Genomic DNA, 7,494 nt, shown 5'->3' on the forward strand with positions numbered 1-7,494 from the left:
CACTACATATGAGGCTATGTGACACTACATATGAGGCTATGTGAGACTACATATGAGGCTATGTGAGACTACATATGAGGCTATGTGAGGACTACATATGAGGCTATGTGAGACTACATATGAGGCTATGTGAGACTACATATGAGGCTATGTGAGGATACATATGAGGCTATGTGACGACTACATATGAGGCTATGTGACACTACATATGAGGCTATGTGAGGCTACATATGAGGCTATGTGAGAATACATATGAGGCTATGTGAGACTACATATGAGGCTATGTGAGGATACATATGAGGCTATGTGACACTACATATGAGGCTATGTGAGACTACATATGAGGCTATGTGAGACTACATATGAGGGAGGCTATGTGACACTACATATGAGGCTATGTGACACTACATATGAGGCTATGTGAGGCTACATATGAGGCTATGTGAGACTACATATGAGGCTATGTGAGACTACATATGAGGCTATGTGAGGATACATATGAGGCTATGTGAGACTACATATGAGGCTATGTGAGGATACATATGAGGCTATGTGACACTACATATGAGGCTATGTGACACTACATATGAGGCTATGTGAGGCTACATATGAGGCTATGTGAGACTACATATGAGGCTATGTGAGACTACATATGAGGCTATGTGAGGATACATATGAGGCTATGTGACACTACATATGAGGCTATGTGAGGACTACATATGAGGCTATGTGAGACTACATATGAGGCTATGTGACACTACATATGAGGCTATGTGACACTACATATGAGGCTATGTGACACTACATATGAGGCTATGTGAGACTACATATGAGGCTATGTGAGGATACATATGAGGCTATGTGAGACTACATATGAGGCTATGTGAGACTACATATGAGGCTATGTGAGGATACATATGAGGCTATGTGAGACTACATATGAGGCTATGTGAGACTACATATGAGGCTATGTGACACTACATATGAGGCTATGTGAGAATACATATGAGGCTATGTGAGACTACATATGAGGCTATGTGAGAATACATATGAGGCTATGTGAGAATACATATGAGGCTATGTGACACTACATATGAGGCTATGTGACACTACATATGAGGCTATGTGAGGATACATATGAGGCTATGTGACACTACATATGAGGCTATGTGAGACTACATATGAGGCTATGTGAGACTACATATGAGGCTATGTGAGGATACATATGAGGCTATGTGACACTACATATGAGGCTATGTGACACTACATATGAGGCTATGTGAGGATACATATGAGGCTATGTGAGAATACATATGAGGCTATGTGACACTACATATGAGGCTATGTGAGGCTACATATGAGGCTATGTGAGACTACATATGAGGCTATGTGAGGATACATATGAGGCTATGTGAGGCTACATATGAGGCTATGTGAGACTACATATGAGGCTATGTGAGAATACATATGAGGCTATGTGACACTACATATGAGGCTATGTGAGGCTACATATGAGGCTATGTGAGACTACATATGAGGCTATGTGAGACTACATATGAGGCTATGTGAGGATACATATGAGGCTATGTGAGACTACATATGAGGCTATGTGAGGATACATATGAGGCTATGTGACACTACATATGAGGCTATGTGACACTACATATGAGGCTATGTGAGGCTACATATGAGGCTATGTGAGAATACATATGAGGCTATGTGAGACTACATATGAGGCTATGTGAGGATACATATGAGGCTATGTGACACTACATATGAGGCTATGTGAGACTACATATGAGGCTATGTGAGACTACATATGAGGCTATGTGACACTACATATGAGGCTATGTGACACTACATATGAGGCTATGTGAGGCTACATATGAGGCTATGTGAGACTACATATGAGGCTATGTGAGACTACATATGAGGCTATGTGAGGATACATATGAGGCTATGTGAGACTACATATGAGGCTATGTGACACTACATATGAGGCTATGTGACACTACATATGAGGCTATGTGAGGCTACATATGAGGCTATGTGAGACTACATATGAGGCTATGTGAGACTACATATGAGGCTATGTGAGGATACATATGAGGCTATGTGACACTACATATGAGGCTATGTGAGACTACATATGAGGCTATGTGAGACTACATATGAGGCTATGTGACACTACATATGAGGCTATGTGACACTACATATGAGGCTATGTGACACTACATATGAGGCTATGTGAGACTACATATGAGGCTATGTGAGGATACATATGAGGCTATGTGAGACTACATATGAGGCTATGTGAGACTACATATGAGGCTATGTGAGGATACATATGAGGCTATGTGACACTACATATGAGGCTATGTGACACTACATATGAGGCTATGTGAGGCTACATATGAGGCTATGTGAGAATACATATGAGGCTATGTGAGACTACATATGAGGCTATGTGAGGATACATATGAGGCTATGTGACACTACATATGAGGCTATGTGAGACTACATATGAGGCTATGTGAGACTACATATGAGGCTATGTGACACTACATATGAGGCTATGTGACACTACATATGAGGCTATGTGAGGCTACATATGAGGCTATGTGAGACTACATATGAGGCTATGTGAGACTACATATGAGGCTATGTGAGGATACATATGAGGCTATGTGAGACTACATATGAGGCTATGTGAGGATACATATGAGGCTATGTGACACTACATATGAGGCTATGTGACACTACATATGAGGCTATGTGAGGCTACATATGAGGCTATGTGAGACTACATATGAGGCTATGTGAGACTACATATGAGGCTATGTGAGGATACATATGAGGCTATGTGACACTACATATGAGGCTATGTGAGACTACATATGAGGCTATGTGAGACTACATATGAGGCTATGTGACACTACATATGAGGCTATGTGACACTACATATGAGGCTATGTGACACTACATATGAGGCTATGTGAGACTACATATGAGGCTATGTGAGGATACATATGAGGCTATGTGAGACTACATATGAGGCTATGTGAGACTACATATGAGGCTATGTGAGGATACATATGAGGCTATGTGAGACTACATATGAGGCTATGTGAGACTACATATGAGGCTATGTGACACTACATATGAGGCTATGTGAGAATACATATGAGGCTATGTGAGACTACATATGAGGCTATGTGAGAATACATATGAGGCTATGTGAGAATACATATGAGGCTATGTGACACTACATATGAGGCTATGTGACACTACATATGAGGCTATGTGAGGATACATATGAGGCTATGTGACACTACATATGAGGCTATGTGAGACTACATATGAGGCTATGTGAGACTACATATGAGGCTATGTGAGGATACATATGAGGCTATGTGACACTACATATGAGGCTATGTGACACTACATATGAGGCTATGTGAGGATACATATGAGGCTATGTGAGAATACATATGAGGCTATGTGACACTACATATGAGGCTATGTGAGGCTACATATGAGGCTATGTGAGACTACATATGAGGCTATGTGAGACTACATATGAGGCTATGTGAGGATACATATGAGGCTATGTGAGACTACATATGAGGCTATGTGAGGATACATATGAGGCTATGTGACACTACATATGAGGCTATGTGACACTACATATGAGGCTATGTGAGGCTACATATGAGGCTATGTGAGAATACATATGAGGCTGTGTGACACTACATATGAGGCTATGTGAGGCTACATATGAGGCTATGTGAGACTACATATGAGGCTATGTGAGACTACATATGAGGCTATGTGAGGATACATATGAGGCTATGTGAGACTACATATGAGGCTATGTGAGAATACATATGAGGCTATGTGAGAATACATATGAGGCTATGTGAGAATACATATGAGGCTATGTGACACTACATATGAGGCTATGTGAGAATACATATGAGGCTATGTGAGACTACATATGAGGCTATGTGAGAATACATATGAGGCTATGTGAGGCTACATATGAGGCTATGTGAGACTACATATGAGGCTATGTGAGACTACATATGAGGCTATGTGAGGATACATATGAGGCTATGTGAGACTACATATGAGGCTATGTGAGAATACATATGAGGCTATGTGAGACTACATATGAGGCTATGTGAGACTACATATGAGGCTATGTGAGACTACATATGAGGCTATGTGAGACTACATATGAGGCTATGTGAGAATACATATGAGGCTATGTGAGATTACACACAGCTATGTTCAGAATAATAGCAGTCCAACATGACGAACCAGATAAATCACTGTTTTTGGTATAAAACATAATAATAAATGGAAAATAATTTACCAGCAGGTGTAGTAAAGTCAGAGGAACCAACAGACCCAACTTTGATGATATGAATACGCCTGGTTCTGTGTAATTGACTAATTAAATAAAAGGGGCATGTTCAAACAAATAGCAGTGTGGAGTTCAATCAGTGAGATCATTCATTATGGCCCTTATTGAAGGATGAAGCCAGCACATGTTGTGCAGGCAATTCTCTGTGAAAACTGATGAAAGATGGGTCGTGCCAAACATTGTTCAGAAGAAAAGCGTGCTTTGATTAAAAAGTTGATTGTTGAGGGGAAAACGTATAAAAAAGTGCAGGAAATGATCAGCTGCTCAGCTAGAATGATCTCCAATGCTTTAAAATGGAAAGACAAACCAGAGAGACGTGGAAGAAAGCGGAAGACTACCATTGGAATGGACCGAAGGATAGTCAGAATGGCAAAGACTAAGCCAAGGGTCTGCTCCAGGAGGTCAGAGACGGTCTGAAGGGACCTGTGAGTGCTGGGACAATTAGAAGACGCTATGTGAGGCTAATCTACCAGCAAGAAGCCCCCGCAAAGTCCCACTGTTGCAAAAAAGACATGTGCTGAAGAGGATTGCATTTTCCAAACATCATGTTGACTGGCCTCTAGAGAAATGGAGAAATATTTTGTGGACTGATGAAAGTAAGATTGTTCTTTTTGGATCCAGTTTGTCAGACGACCCCCAAACCCTGAATACAAGCCCCAGCACACTCTGAAGACCATGAAGCATGGTGGTGCAAGCATCATGATGTGGGGCTGTTTCTCTTACCATGGTGTCGGGCCTTTATATCGCATACCAGGGATCATGGATCAATGTGGATACATCACAATACTTGAGGAGGTCATGCTGCCTTATGCCAAATGGGAAATGCCCCTGAAATGGATGTTTCAACAGGACAATGACCCCAAACATACCAGTAACCAGCCAAATCTTGGTTCCAGACCAACAACATTGAGGTTCTGGAGTGGCCAGCCCAATCCCCGGACCTTAATCCAATGGAGCACTTGTGGTGTGACAGAAAATTTGCTGTTTCTGAGGCAAAACCCCAAAATGCAGAGGAATTGTGGAAGGTTGTCCAATGTTCCTGTTCAGAGGTGCCAGAGGTTGGTTGACTCCATGCAGCACAGATGTGCAGCAGTTATCAAAAACAGGGGTTATTCAACGAAATATTAGTTAACTAATTGTCAGGATTGCTAAATGTTAATATTTTTTCAGTTTGTTTAGTAAATATTTGAGTTTGTAATGAGAAATGCCGACACTGCTATTTTTTTTAACACAGAAATATCACCTTTTCCTTCATGTTCTGTAAAGTAATTAAATATTGATACTTTTTTCTTCATGATTTGTTGTGCAATACCATGTGCAGCGTTCCTAATGAAAGAAAAGAAAAAAATATTATAAGGATTTTGAGCTTTATTCACATTTTTAACAACACTGCTATTATTTTGAACATAGCTGTATGAGGATACATATGAGGCTATGTGACACTACATATGAGGCTACGTGAGGCTACATATGAGGCTATGTGAGACTACATGTGAGGCTACATATGAGGCTATGTGAGACTACGTGAGGCTACATATGAGGCTATGTGGGGCTACATATGAGGCTATGTGAGACTACATGTGAGGCTACATATGAGGATACATGTGAGGCTACATGTGAGGCTACAGGTGAGACAACATAAGAGGCTACATATGAGTCTATGTGAGGCTACATATGAGGCTACATGTGAGGCTACATATGAGTCTACGTGAGGCTACATATGAGGCTACATGAGACTACATATGAGGCTATATGTGAGGCTACGTGTGAGGCTATATGTGAGGCTACGTGTGAGGCTACGTGAGGATACATGTGAGGCTACATATGAGGATACATGTGAGGCTACAGGTGAGACAACATAAGAGGCTACATATGAGGCTATGTGAGGCTACGTGAGGCGACATATGAGGATACATGTGAGGCTACGTGAGGCTACGTGTGAGGCTATGTGAGACTACATGTGAGGCTACATATGAGGCTACATGTGAGGCTACATATGAGGATGCATATGAGGCTATGTGAGGCTACATATGAGGATACATGTGAGGCTACAGGTGAGACAACATAAGAGGCAACATATGAGGCTACATGAGACTACATATGAGGCTACGAGAGGCTACATGTGAGGCTACGTGAGGCTACATATGAGGCTATGTGTGAGGCTCCATATGAGCTACGTGAGGCTACATGTGAGGCTACATATGAGGCTACGTGAGGCTACATGAAGATACATATGAGGCTACGTGAGGCTACATGTGAGGCTACATATGAGGCTACGTGAGGCTATGTGAGGCTACATGTGAGGCTACGTGAGGCTACATGTGAGGCTACATGTGAGGCTACAAATGAGGCTACGTGAGGCTACATATGAGGCTATAAAGGATGATTATTCAGGGTCACTGATATAAAGAGATGATTATTCAGGGTCACTGATATAAAGGATGATTATTCAGGATCACTGATATAAAGAGATGATTATTCAGGGTCACTGATATAAATAGATGATTATTCAGATATTTTGGGACAGATTCCAATATTAGTAAATAAACAATTCTATTAAGTGACATGTCGACTCATTGGATAATTCTCAGTATTGGTGTTGATATGAATATGTGCGTCGATGTGCCACATCACAGATGGCGACTTTGGGCCAATGTGGCGGCAGCGTGGACGGGCTAACCTCAGTCAAGCGTGAACGCCATGAGGCGGCGCGTCGTGGGAAACGTATTGATTTGTTTGCGTATTTACTGCACTGCTCCCTGCAGTCGATGCGCCCTCGGCTGTTCAGGTCACGTTTACACGGACCCTGGTATTTGAAAAGCTGATATTTCTCTGATTGGCCATCATGGCGCCAGGCTTCTCGTTACACTGCCCCCTACAGGTGAGGCTGCTCATAGGGGCTCTGAACCAGGTGGACATGTGGGTCCATGTCAATGAAGATTTCTTTGTAAACATAGAGGGGGAAATGTCCCTTTTGGTAAAAGCTTGGGTTTGTGTAGACGTGGCCCCACCCTTCACCTCACTCTGTTGTGGACAGGAGCGCCTCCTACTGGATATGTAACACA

The sequence above is a fragment of the Blennius ocellaris genome, assembly GCF_963422515.1.
Source record: "Blennius ocellaris genome assembly, chromosome: 1".
NCBI classification, from domain to species: Eukaryota; Metazoa; Chordata; class Actinopteri; order Blenniiformes; family Blenniidae; genus Blennius; species Blennius ocellaris.